The sequence below is a fragment of the Balaenoptera physalus genome (genome assembly GCF_965194825.1).
Source record: "Balaenoptera physalus genome assembly, chromosome: 4".
NCBI lineage: Eukaryota > Metazoa > Chordata > Mammalia > Artiodactyla > Balaenopteridae > Balaenoptera > Balaenoptera physalus.
This window is the reverse complement of record NC_138891.1, coordinates 29,822,391-29,836,990: the sequence shown is the minus strand read 5'-3', so window position 1 is coordinate 29,836,990 and position 14,600 is coordinate 29,822,391. Positions and strand designations below refer to the sequence as shown.

The window sequence follows — 14,600 nt, the reverse complement described above, 5'->3', positions numbered from 1 at the left end:
TTCCTTTGCATAAGATTGAATAAGCTGGGATTTCTTCCAGATTGCCTTCTGCCATTGAGTTGATCCTGCCTTATTTAGCATGCCTTTCTCCTCTGGACCAAAGCCCCAGATACATGGCTGCCTGACTCTCTTTTCCTTCCCCCTCTGCTTCCCATTTTCTCCCAGGTAGACAAGTTCTTTAAGTTATCCTAAACCATAGAATTCTGCTCAGCAACAGTAAGCCTACTGGCTTTGCTGTCTGGAGCCTAAAGAGAACTTTTTCTGTACCAAAAAATTCCAGGAGCTCAGTGCTCGGCTTTTGATATGCTAAATGGGAGAAGAAAGAATTTGGAAAATCCTCTTTCAAGGCGATAGCCTGGTTTATGAAGTTACTGTCTTGATGTGTAATCCTATTTTGCATTTCTTTTTTCTCAGTGACTTCTGTAATGTATCTAATCTCTACACAAATGTGCTCCCAGGCAGATGGATGCATAACTGACTACAGTGAAGTTTTATTTTTAGAAAAAGCAAAAGAAAAATAATAATTTATAATTATCAAATGCTCTCCCTTCTTTTGGTAATATAGTCAATACCCAATTTCATAGGAATTCACTTAACATCTCCTTAACAAGCATGTTTATTTTTGTTATCTATTTCTTCATCTTCTCCTAGCTCTACCTTTTGCTAAAACTACCAACAAAAAACAAAACTAAATACTGTACTTCCTTCAAAAGCATGCACACACTTACTTCCATTCTGATGGTAAAATGGCAGCACTAAGGCAGTATAAAAAGAGATGATAAAATAACTGAAATTGAATAGAGGCGTCCCAATTAATAGACTGTATTTCATTAATACTATTATTAGTAGTAGTGTTGATGTTTACAACAAATGAAGTATATTGAATAAACAAGACTACAAGGCTCTGTCCAAATTGACCCTAAATGATCAGAAACATTTATCATAATTGATATAAAAAACGCCTAAATGTACCACCTTCTGGACTACTCTGAAAACAATCAATCTCAGTTTTTGTAAGATAGCCCATTCATATACTGGAAAACATTACAGATGTTGAAATCAGTAGTTTTATTTTGAAATATTTCCTTTGTTTCAGCTTCTCTGTCATAATTACATTATTATTATTACTTTAATTATCTGTAATTATTTTTGGTATTTCTATTCCATGGAAGAGCAATGGTCTATCGACATGTTATACCATCACATGGCTATTTAATCAAATAGAATGTTTCAGTAATTGATATTTGAAGTGAGAAGGGTTTAGTCTGGAATGATGTATCAATGTCAATGAAGGATGAAGAACAGATAGCCAGTCATTCTAAAAAGGGAAAATCAAAACTACTTTGATGACTGACTGGTTACAGAGGGAAATAAATGTAAATCAAAAATTTTGCTGATGTTTTGAACCATGGTGGATAGAAGTGTTACAGGAAATGGGAACAGGTATTAGATATTTTGTTTCAAGTTTCCTAGCAAATTTAGGGTTAGGTGCTGGAGTCCTGATTTGAAGACTGAGAAATTAACATACTTTCTGTCACTACCTAAAATTCAAGGTGACTTTTAAGTAATAAAATGTATTTTTCAGCATTGCTTGTGGTATTACTCTTATTATTTGTTTCACTCCCAAACTAATCTCTTCCCTGCATCTCAAGAGAAAGTCATACCCACCTCTCCATTTACTTTGTAGAAGGGAAAAGTTTAGGGGCTCTATGAAGTGAAACATCCTTTGTTGATTCCAATGCCATCAAGACCTAAGGTATTTTTAACCTCAGAAATGAACAGAATTTGAGGTAAGTCTTGAAGTAAAAATGTGAAGAGACCATAGGCCCAGAAATGAGGTTAAAATACATAAACAATTTTTAAAATTCTACATTAAAAAAAAATCACATAATAAACATATGCATTTTGTTGACTGCCTGTAGGGGAGAGGAAGGAGATGATCATTTCAGGAGATTCAAAACTCTTCTCCAACTAATGCTACCTTCTACTAACCTTGTGACCTGGTTACTTAAGGCCAATTTAACATATCATTAGAAATGTAACCAACATGTCACTTAAATAAGGTCGTGTTGGCCAGAGGAAGACAGGTTCTTTCTCCTCCAATGTATGCTTTCCAACAGCGACTAGTTTCCTGTAATTTCTCTTACGACGTCGATAATTATTTTCAAGTGTCTACACTTCTACTAATATAAGGATATCCTTTCCAGATGTGATAGCTATCTGAATTTGGAAATGTTGAGTGTAAGGAAGGCAAGATATGCAAATAGAATCATCTCGTGCACGATTTAAGGCAAGGACTGGTGTGATGATGGCCAGGACAGAGCTGGAGATCAACTAATGAAGGGAATTAACTATTCATAGGGCTGGAAAGCAAGTTCTCAGAAGAGAGAGACAGCTCCTACTTTCTGTTCTTACTCTTTTTTTACAAGCCTGAACAAGAATTACACAAGCACCCCCTAAATTACATAGGTACCAGGATCCTGTTACTCTGCTTGGTAAAGTGTTCATCATCACAAAGAAGAAGCTTGCTGAAGAGCTTCCTTGGACTCCCAAATTCCCAATTGTCTCATTGTTACATTGAGTCATCAATAACACTGAGGTGAGGAAACAGGCAAGCTTCTGTATTATGGGCTAACACTATTTATTATGTTGGATTGTTTTCAGTATGTAGTAAGGATTTAGAAAGTATATGTTTGCCCTGATTAATTTCATGAATCTTTAAAATAAACTCATGCTGGAATTCTAATCTATGTATATTTGCAACCAAGTTGCACTTTCCTGCCACCATTAAGTACTGCTATTTTAATTTTCCAGTATACATTCTTTAGAATATGCTCATACCATATGTAGGTAGAATTTTTTTTAAAAATAGGATGTATTGGTTCTTTTATAGTAAAAAGTAAATACATATTTACTGCAGAAAAATGTACATAGAGAAAAGCACAAAGTTGAAGAACACTTAAACTTCCAAAATATCTTTATGCCTACTGTATAATTTTATCCTTACATTATTCTTATGAATAAAGGCAAAATAAGAATTATTGTGCACTTAGCTGTTGTAGAAAATGAAACAGTAAAGTGAGTTTCCTTCAGTTCATCTCAGATCCAAGGCTACTCCGGGCCCTGTCTAATTCCTGGGCCAGAACTCTTTCTGTGCTTTACCTTGGGCCACAGGGAGTGGAAAGGGGGCAGGTATTTCCCGGGAATTGGAGAAAAACACAGAAATGCAAACACATTCACGTGACCAGTCCTGAGCCCGGCAAGGCCAACCCTGCCCATGTGCAGATGCTCTACAGCTGCATTTGAATGACAGATTTCTCAGCGTTATGGAAAGCTGCTAGGTCAGTGACCATGGAGGCTGACAGCTCTGGCTGAGTGATTCTTGGCCTTAATTTAGATATAAACCTCTGAGTTCAGGAAGGGTGTGGAGGGAGAGTGTTTAGTCCTTTCCTTCTCCCCTTCTCACATCTTAAGAGGGTGCATTATGTTCCAGGCCAGATAATGAATCAACAGCACATCTGGATTAGCATGACTCATTCATTTATCAGATGAAGGTGTGCTCCAGTCTGTATTACAGTCAAGGGCTGGTGTCTCCATGTTAGTGTACAAACTCTATTTGCCTCCTGTCCCGAGTCACTCTAGGCAGATCTGCTTCATAAATGGATTAGTGAAGTGCTTTGTAATTCTCACATGGTTGATTATCCATGTAAAAGGTTTTCCTAATAACAAACAGCTAATAGCAAATGAGAATGTGTGATGTTTCTTGATGTCTCTATGAGTAACAGATTTTAAATAGACTGTTTCCCTGCCGATTGAATACTTGTCTTTAAAGCCTATATTTTAAGTTCAAATATTCAGACCATATGGTTTAGGGAGGATTAGCCCTCTGTGGTCCTGAACTATATTGAAAGCATCATTATTTATATGTAAAGTAAATTTATGAATGGAAAACATTTATATTAAATATTCTCAGTGGCAAATAACATGAAAGAGAATGGCTGTATTCAGAACAGTAAGAAATAAAGACAAATAGAATAGATAAGGAAACTATTTCATAAAATAGGCCGGGGACATGTGGAATACATTAACAAAACAAGGTAGGTAACATGTACCACATGTTCAGCAGGCTCCTAACTGAGCTTTTGGACAAAGAGAATGATGTGGACTTTGTAGGGGTGGAGAAGCAAAGGACAGACAGGACATATTTGTTAAGCAGGACTAGATGATGAAACTATGGAATCTGTTAAAATCACATTTCCAAAGACTGGGAACATGTCATGGGTGAGTTTTTGTGCTTATTATTTTTCCTTATATCACAAATAAAGTAATAACATAATCTTTTCAGGAAAAAAACACTTCACATTGAATCTTTCATTTACAGAATCATTTCTTCACTTATTCACTATTTCTTCACCCCCCACTCTCAACAGAAACACACATACTTATATATAGGCATGTGTGCAGTTTAGCCCTGAATGTCATTACTTCAAGGGGACTACCTCTGAGATATTGGCTATCTTTGTAGACAATCACAAATGAGGAACATCAGTTGACCCCAGTCCTTACAACCAGTTGCACTTGAGACCAACTTTTAAATTCACTGCCCATAGAACACCATCTAGAAAAGAAAGGACAACAAAAAGTCGGGGGCCTCTGATGGAAAAGGCATAAAAGAAAAAGAAATCCCTAAAACCAATTCATTAGTTTCAAAACCAGAATGTGACCATAGATTAGGAATTTTGTAATGACTAGAGAACCAGAACATTAAAATTATCATATTGAGATTTCTGTCACAGAGAGAAAAAGAGAATCTTCCTGAACTATCCCAGTAAAAAGGGATGATTCAAGGAAATAGAATTAAAATTATTCCTCAGAAAGATCTTTGCCACTCTTGTAATTCATCATGGGAAATTTTAGTCCATTTTCTGAGAAATACTGAGTTTTGATGAGTACTATTTCTGATACTAAGCTTATACTTAATCAAATTATCAAAAGTACTATTAAATGATAATATCCACTGTAGATGAGGGGATGGAGAAACAGGGACTCATGTATTGTTGGAGGGAGGGAAAGTTGTTAGAATATTTGTGAAGGACATTTTTTTAATTAAAAGCCTTTGATTTTTAAAATGTATTTTGATTCAGAAATTATTTTTCTAGAATGCATCCTAAGCAGCAGTGGTAGTGCTTGTAATTGAAAGAAAGAGAGAAAGAAAGAAAAAGAAGGGAAGAAAAAAAAAGGAAGGAAGGAAGGGAGGAAGGAAGGAAGGATGGAAGAAAAAGAGAGGGAGAAAGAAAAAGGGAGGAAGGAAAAGAAAGAGGGATGGAAGGATGGAGTGGGGATGAAGGAAGGAATGTGGGAAAGCAGGAAGGCAGGGAAAGGAAAGGAAGTAAAAGCCTAAACACCCCAAATTCAGAAACTAATTTCTTTTGAATTAAGAGAAAAAACAATGAAAGTTATTTATTTTATGTAACAATTAAACTTTTTCCTGAGAAAATCCACCTATTGCATTAGGCATTTAGACATCTGCCAACAGGTCACCTCTCTGATTTCTGGGGAATTTAGACAGTGCCCCCAGCCACATGGCTACACACTGTCTCTATCAAATCTCACCACCCAGTGCCCTTATCTGTTCTGCCTGAGATCTCTCCCAGCCCAACCTTCACTGCCAAAACCACAGTGACCAATTCCATCTCCACTCCCAGATGGTCAGGTCTGGAGCACACACCTACTCACACTTCAGTTTTCTGTCTGCTTTCTTTCTGTTATCCCATTGTACACATCTTATCTCTTATGAGGAGTTTTCTGAGTCTGGCTTAGTAGAAAGAACTTCTCAGAGGTATCCATTCCCTTAAAACACAAGGACAACCACGAGGACAATGGTCTTGATGATTTGGAGAGGAGTAACCCAGGGAGACAAAGAAAAAAAATAAAGAGTTTAGAGCATAAATATGAACATTACATATAAAGATTTCAGTTCAATGCTGACTGTGGAATTCTATTCAACAATCCAACCAAATCTCCAGAGTGAGATCAAGCATTCCAGATTGCCTTCTAGGTTGTTGTGACACTTTTCCCACCATTGACTGATCTTCCAAGACCTTGGAAGGAAACACATATAATCTATCAAAATCTTCCCAACAACCTAGAATTACTTTGGTTGTAAAATCCCTCAGTATGGAAAAACACATTATTTCATCATAACAATAATAGTTAGGCATCAAGAAATTCTACCCTTGTACCAGTTTATTACCTTTGAAAACTGGGTTGGTGGGGTTGCCATCATTTGGATATCATGTAAGACATCTAATTTCTGCAACTCAGAAACCAATCCTTAGGCAGAATAAATTCAGTGAATTCTTAGGTGCAGTTAAGTGTGTTCGTTCCTGCTCTACCTGTGTTTATTCCAAACATAGGCACATACATGTTTATATATACATATACAGCAATATATATTCAGCTATACAAAGTACTTTATAAATTACTTTGTGTGCAGCAAACAACATTTTTAAACACAGGTATATTTCATTATTATGTAACATTAATTACCAGGCAAAGTCAACTTCCCCAAAACTGAGAGTAGGCAGCTACTTGTATGTGGTAATTTAAGGACACCTTAAGTAACATTGGTGAAAATATGGTACCTTCACCACTAGGCTGCTATTATGCCTGAATTTACTGTGATCAGTATCATACAATAGTACTATAAAGAAATAGGCATTTTACTATCTATAAATGGTAATCTATCAGTCTAACACTTCAGCTTGAATTACTTAAACTCAATATGATCCTCTGTGATTTATCAGAGAAAGTGCCAAGAGAGTAGTATAAGACAGAAAAATATTGATTGGAGACAGGTGGATAGTGAAAGGAGATAAGAAATGTCCAGCAGACAGAGTGACATTCAGCAGAGTTACTGCAAGGGACCCTAAAAACCAGTGTTTGGCTGCAGGGCACAGGGACCCTAAATGGTTCTGTGAAAGGCTGTGTTATTAAGATGATAAAATCAGGAGAGACTGGGCACCTAGTATCTCTAAGACAGAGCATTTCATCTAAGTCTAGTACTGGTTCTAACATGGCACATATGCAGGATTTTACACTGGTCGTTCTAATTCAAATGATTTTCTTTGGTATCCCAATGTTGAAGAAAAGTAAAAATTAAAATAAGATGTTAGTGTGTGTGTGTGTACGTTATGTACTATAATTTGGAGGGATGGATGGTGAACCTGTTATCATAAATCTGATATAGGTTAGATATTACAAAGAGATTTATTTTTCTGACCATTTCTTTATCCATTTACCTTTTTCTTCACTTTATTTTTACAAATTCATCACTTTTTCAGGATAGGAAGCTTCTTAGCAATTAGTGTGAAGATTCGGTAGTTTGTCTTTTGTCGTTGAGCAGAAAAAATGCAGACATGCTCTTCCTAAATAATCCCTAACTGTTCCATGCAAGATGTTGGCAGATGGACATTCTGGAGTTACTGATTCCTCCCCAAGTTGTTTGTCTGTTGAATGTACAATTCTTCAGAATTGTTTGTGTGAATTTCAAAGAGAAAATGGTCATGCTGCAAAGCAGTGTGTGATTACTAAAACAAAGTATTTCCTCATGTTTTGTCTCTACTTCCTGCATCCAATAGCTGGAAAGGGAGTCAAATCTTCCCAAAATGACTGTGCACTGTCAAAATGAGACACTAATTTAAATAATAAATAAGCTTCCTGCTTACCTTTTGCTCTATTTCATGATAAACATTAGCACCTGATCTGGTTTCCAGCATTACTGCCACAACATTTAAGTATACCGTGTAAGATTGTACTTGATTTATTAAAGTAATGAATTAGTTTTATTGTAGGTGATTAAATGTATTTTACTTTTTAAAACACAAGAACTAGAAAAGGCTAGCATTGTTACAATCTGAAAATAACTAGAAAGATAAGTTCATTAACTTGCCTACACTTGTGCATCGTAAAAACCTTGTTAAAAATTACTCCCTAGCCTGTTGTATTAGCTTCTTTATGAGGTAATTTCTCCATACAGTAATAAGATTTTTCTTTTACTCTCCAGTGCATATTAAACCCACTAATCTTCTTTTATAAACTATAGTTTCAGCCACTTTCTCAATTTACTCACTTTAAAGATACACTCCTATTAATATGAAAGGTAGGAAATGCAGATATGAACTTTGTAAAACATGCTTTCGGATTTATGGCACAATCTTTTAACAGTGTACTGGAATAGCACAAAAGGGAAAAAGCCATAAATGCTGAGTAGGTCTCATGACAAACCAAACAATCTTAGTCCCCATAGAATTAATTTCCCACCCCATTCATTATGTGAATGAACTGTAGACATATTTTCTGCTGTCAGCAAATAAAAACAGAATGGAAAGACCTCGTTCATTGAAAGAAGTAAAATTCTGCACAGGAACTACACAGATGTCAACGATCTAACTGATATGGGTAATTGGTGTCCTGGGGAAAGGACAGCTGATCGCCATTCCTACCTGTGGGTTGATCTCTAAGGATGAGGATTTTCATTCTGTATCTAAAATCAAATAAGTCATAGTATGATATTAACAATTAAGTCTTTCAGAGATTAAATTCTATATATAGAATATATATTTAGTCTATATCTTTAGAATATATATTTAGTCTATATCTTTTGTTTCTCTAATTTTTCAAAGATATCTAATATTTTAAACAGTTTATTATTTGACAATGGCATAAGTAATTTAGTTAATACTGGGTTTCAAACACTCTCAAGTGGGTAAGCATCTTGGAAATGATAAATTAGCTCAAATTGTTACAGAAATCTATTTTAAAAGAGAATACAGAAACAGCTTCCTTGACATTTTTTTCTTCCACTTGAATTTAAAGTGAAAAATAAGAATTTCCCTATTGTCCTGTGGTTGGACGTATTTTGTTCACTGCATAACAAATATTTAAATTTTTTTCATTTTGTATGCTGAACTGGGGAAAGACACTTGAAATATATGAGGACAAAATTACTAATATATAAAGGTTCTTGCAGATCAACAAAAACTAGAGAAACACCTCAGTGGAAAAAAGGACCTAGTTGTTGTACACCTGAAACTAATGTGATATTGTAAATCAACTTTACTTCAATTAAAAAAGAGATAGAATTGAAGAAACCGTACAAAAGAAGGATTATAATGCACTAATAAATTTCTGATTAAAGAAAAGTTCAATCTCTCCACTAGTTAAAAATACAAATTAGAAATTTTGATGGAAAATGTCACTTTTTTCCAAAATCATATTAGCAAAGATTAAAAATAGAAATAACTGCTACTGTCCAGAATTCAGGACAATGAAACTGTATGGCTTATGAATACATAAATTAGTACAATCTTTTGAGCAACTTCTAAAAATATGTAAAAAATGTTTAAACATGAACACCATTGACCCCACATGCCTAAGGATGTGTATAGATGTATATAGAAGACCATGCTTAGAAAGAAGAAAATTGGTTAACATAATGCTCATCAATATGTTGGTAATTATGGTACACTTAAAAATATGGAACATATTCAGCCATTATTTTATTTGTTGAAATTGAAAGATATGTCTATGATACATTGAGTTTGAGTAGAAGAGCAAATTACCAAACAGCACACATTGTACAGTGTGTTTTATTTTAAAAGTACAAATATAGAGACATTGTGTTCATTGGGGGAAAGAAAAGAACATACACTAAAATACAAGCAATAGCTATTGCTGTGAAATAGAATAATAAATTGTAAATATCCTGTGCTGATTTTTACTAACATTCTACTTTTCTTCCCACCTATCAAGCACATTGAATAAATTAATGCTTAGAGGATAACTTAAATCTTCTGAGGAATATAAGTTTACTGTCTCAAGAAACTAAAGCTTAGGTATATCTTTAACTTTTCTAAGTGACAAATTATTCAACTAAATGTAAATATATATAGAAATAGAATAATGACATCATAGATTATTACTAGAAATCATACACTAAGGTCCCTCTCTGACATTTAATAGATAATAAATAATATGTCTAGTATTAAAAATATTAATGAATTTAAGTTAACCTATTTATGGTAGGTTATTTAACCTAGCCGATTAAAATCATAATTATTTCCTTTTCTCAAAAATTTAAATGCATTATTACTGATTAGAATTTATAATGTTTTAAGATATTTCTAAAATTTTATATGCATTAAATCTAACATTCCAGAAGTTAGCAAACTAGCATTTATTCATTTTTAATTTAAAAATGGAATAAAGTTTAAATAGGCTTTCTCCAAATTTGCTTTGTGTGTGTGCATGTGTGTGTGTGTTCCTAAAGAAATTATAAAGCCTTTTTTGGATAGGTCATATAATTGACTTATTTGCCGCACTCTATGGATAGGTGCTTTATAGTTTCAAAGTTTTAACTTGTTTTAAATAAGAATTTTTATCTTTATCTTTACATTTACCTAGTTCTCATAATTCCTCCGTCTTGTTCTCTACTTTTATTTCTTCTTCAGCTTAATCTGTTGTTCATTCCTACAATTACACATGCCTTCCTCTCTGGTGTATCTTGAGAGGGAGAGAAGTTTTTGTGTGTGTAACTTTTCTTGGAGTTGCTGTCATCTTAGATCAGGTAGTAAACATCTATAAATCTACATGCTGAATGATGAAATTGTTTTACAGCCTCATTTTTCCTCTGATTTCCTTGTTCAGACCTTTAAGTCGTTTCAAACACTTCCGGCCTTTACTCTCCCTTTAACATCACATTAGGTTTCTGCCTGACAAGACTTTTCTTTATCCCAACGTGACATCCCAACACCATTGCTTTGAGATGATAACACTTTTCTCTGAGATGGTACAATCATGGGTCTCTGTCTTGAAGGCCCTCCTTCAACAAAAGCAGGTCATTTGGTCAAAAATAAACTAAAATAGAAGCCAGTTCTGCGAGATGTTAAAGATGAAAATACACAAAGAAAATTCAATAGTTGTGCATGGTAAGAATTATAGAAACCTTGACCTATAACAGTGAGAATATAAAGCATATATCTGTGTGGAGAGTTGTAGACCCTTGTTCTATTTTTAGCAACTTGTGCTTCTCACATAGTAAGTCACCAGTAAGTGTTTGTTGTATGAATAAGTGATGGAGAATGGGCCGGCTAATCTGATTCAGAGATTTAAACATGGAAAGAAGGAATCAATCCTCCTTACATCATTTTTTCAAGAGAAATCTTACATCATTTCATCACAATCACTGTTCTTGTATCTAGTCGTAATAAAAAATATATTTTTGTAGTCTCGGGACCCGTTACATTTGTCAGTCATAAGCTGTTTTCACCTGCGCACCCTTTACACAGGCTTTATATAAGCCTTTTCTGATTAAAGAAGGACAGAGCAGGTTGGCATCATTAATATGAACTGTTCCTCCCTTCTGAGTACATATGTTGCTTCTAATGACAGATGGGAGCATTGGCTGGTTACACAGACTGCAAAGACTGAGGATTACAGGGCAAAAGGGATACTAAAATAACAAAAGACCACCTCTGGTATTGTAATCAAGTGTGGAAGGAGTTTCTTCATCCTCGCTTGTTGCTGGCTCCTAGACAAGGCAATTGTGCGGGTCTCTGTGGCCAATTGGACCAGCATATATTACAAGCAGCCTATAGTGGTGGGCTTAGCCTTGTTTGTCTAAGACATTAAAGTTACCCTTTTTAGTTAAGTGTTTTATTCTGGCATTTTGGAAAGATACATGATGCCAAACAGAATATTTATAACAAACCTTTTAAGGTTTAGTCTCATCTATTTTTGCCCTCAAAGGTCATTTCATAAAAGGGATCAAAAGGCAGCTTCTTCCAGACCAGCTCAGTGGGTGGCCAGAAACCGATTAAATACTAACAGAGCCCAGAAGAAGTACAAATCTGTAGGACTTGTTTTACACAGTTTCATAATATATTGTCTCGATTACTGGGCCACATAATTACATATATAAAGTAGTTTAGTTATAACTGATATAATGAAAAAGCATTAAAAATGATCTTGAAACAAGCTTACCAAATGGGCTTCCTGTTAATATCCAAATCCTTTACTGGTGGTAACTTGTTGATGCAGTAATTGTCAAATCTTCAGGAACCCTGACATCATTTGGTGCTTAAACTCTATCCAAAAACATAGATTCATTCTATCTTTCCAACTGCTAAAGTTCAACTGCTAGGAAAATCTGAATGTTTGGTTTATTTTCCAGACCAGCACTAATTAAGTAGCTAAAAGTTTGGATTCCAAATATGTATTCCACAAATTTTTTATAGCTTGTTACTTTTGTAGATCCATTCACTTGGCACTATTGTGTGCTATCTGTGTGCAAGGCACTATGCTAGGCCCATTGGTACACAAAGATGAAAAGGATATGGTAACCAACTTCAAGGAGGTAAAATCCAAAAGGAGAATCACACATATAAAAAAATAAAATATCTCTTGCATTATGAAGAATGCTAAAAAGAGGTAATTATAAATTATAGTGATGGCTCAGAGGACCAAGAGGTGCAGAGAAGGTTTAAATTAAGATTTTAGAAGTGAACAGTAGTTTACCACGAGAATGGCAGGGTTTCAGAAGGAGGCAAATGGGGGGGGGGGGCGGAACCATTTTTAGGGAAAGAGAACAGTATGTGCGCAGGTAAAATAGGGAACAAAAAGTAGTGGATATACACAGGTTGAAGGTTTGAGAAAGGGAACAAAGAAGATGAGGATAAACAAATAGATAGGAGTCAGGTCATAGACAACTCTCACTGTTTATAAAGAGCCATCAAACTGTGTAAGAAAAGAGGTGCTAAGAGTTGTATTAAAGAAAAATAGCTGGGAATATATTGGAGAACAATGGGAAAGAAATATGAAGCTGAAGGAATGAGTACGAATGTGTCAGTATTTCAGGGGAGAGGTGATGAGGGTATCAACTGAGAGCACAGGAAAAGGAAAAAGCAAAAGGATTTAGCAAGTTTCAAATTAGTAAATAAGGGTGAGTGTGATCTCCAGGTTGGGTGAGTAGGTGGGTTTTAGTGCCAATAACCACTGCTGGAAATACAGGAGGCAGATGAAAGGAGCATAATACTGCTAGAATCAGCTCTGTAGGGCAAGATGGTGCACTATGTCACTTACAGACTGCCAGGATTGGGTATTATGGGACTCTTGCATATGTAGGGGTGAAACCAAAAAATCCACATTATGACCCAAGGGTGTGGTAGAATAATGTCCCTCCACAGAGGTCCATGGCTGAACCCCCAGAACCTGTGAATATGCTACTTTACATGACAAAAGATATTTTACTGATGTGACTGGGGTTAAGGACTTTGAGACGGGGGGATCGCAGGGGGACTCAATCTAATCACACAGGTTTTAAAAATGGAAGAGGAAGGCAGGGGAGTGGGTCAGAGAGACGAGATGTAAGAAAGACTCCACTTGCCATTGCTGACTCTGAAGATGGAGGAAAGGATATTACGAGCCAAGGAATGCAGATGGCCTCTGGGAGCTGGGAACACTCCTCAGCTGGGAACGCCTGCAAGGGAACTGCGATCTCAGACCTATATCCATGGGGAACTGAACTTTACCAACAACCTGAAAGAACAGGTAGTAGAGTCTCCCCTAGAGCCTCCAGAAAGGAACACAGCCTGCCAATGTTTTGATTTTAGTCTGGTGGGATCCATAACACACTTATGACCCACAGAACTTTGTTGTTTTAATGCACTGAGTTTGCAGGAATTTTGTTACAGCAACAATAGAAAATCAAGTTACACTAAGTTAGAACATAGGAGGAAGGGGAATTATGAAAGGGGCTGAGGTGGAGGCAGTAAAATTTTGAGTCACAAAGCAAAACTACAAAGCCATTTTCTTCTTCATTGTAAATAGCAAAATATAAAATGTTTCTGTGAACTTAATTGGGAAGTACCTAGGTTTGTCTTCCTAAGGCAATTTATCACTTGGAAAACTTTGTTAATATAAAATATTGCAATAATATAGCACTGATTATAAATATTTTATTTATTTACATCTACCCCATTACCAATAGACAGAGTTATCAAACAAAAATATGTATAGTAGAATAACATTTAGTGTGCTGTCAGCAGTCTTTGCTTGCAAGTAAAAGAAAGCAACTAGAAGTAACAACCTAAAAGAGAATTTACTATAAGGATTTGAGGAGGGCTCAGAGGTTCAAGGACAGGAATGCAGCTCTGCCTTGGGACCAAACAGACACAAAACCAAATGTGGTCGGCACATTCTCTGTATCCTAACTGTGGTCTTGCACAGAATCTGCTCCACCCTCCCTTTTCTCTCACTATTGACTGTCTTCCTTTGTTCTTGGTCCACAAGGCAGCACGAGGTCATCAAGTACACCAAGTTTTAATCTAATTAGAGGTCCCTGAAGAGAGACTGACTTGTTTCCCTCTGCCCCAAGTCCAAACCAAAGGAAAGAGATTCATCTGGCCCAGGTTAAGTCAGGGCCCAATCACCTGTGGCCAAGAATGAGGTTACGTCAGGTTAAGTAGATCCATGAGGCTGTGGGGAAGGGGAAATTCCCACCTAAGGGATCCTAGCCAGACAGTTCAACACATACCCACTAA

General features: G+C 35.8%; 1 protein-coding gene across 14 annotated transcripts in view; it reads right to left on the bottom strand.

Annotated features, from left to right (window-relative positions):
* Positions 1–14,600, bottom strand: part of LOC309660538 (uncharacterized protein) — a 701,196-nt gene that overhangs the window by 80,933 nt on the left and 605,663 nt on the right. Inside the window, exon 3 of one of the 14 annotated variants that reach the window (XR_014263435.1) lies at positions 5,963–6,101. The exons of the other annotated variants lie outside the window; for them this stretch is intronic. The gene's annotated coding sequence lies outside the window, so the exon portion shown is untranslated. The remainder of the gene's footprint in view (positions 1–5,962; positions 6,102–14,600) is intronic. 14 annotated transcript variants of the gene reach the window in all.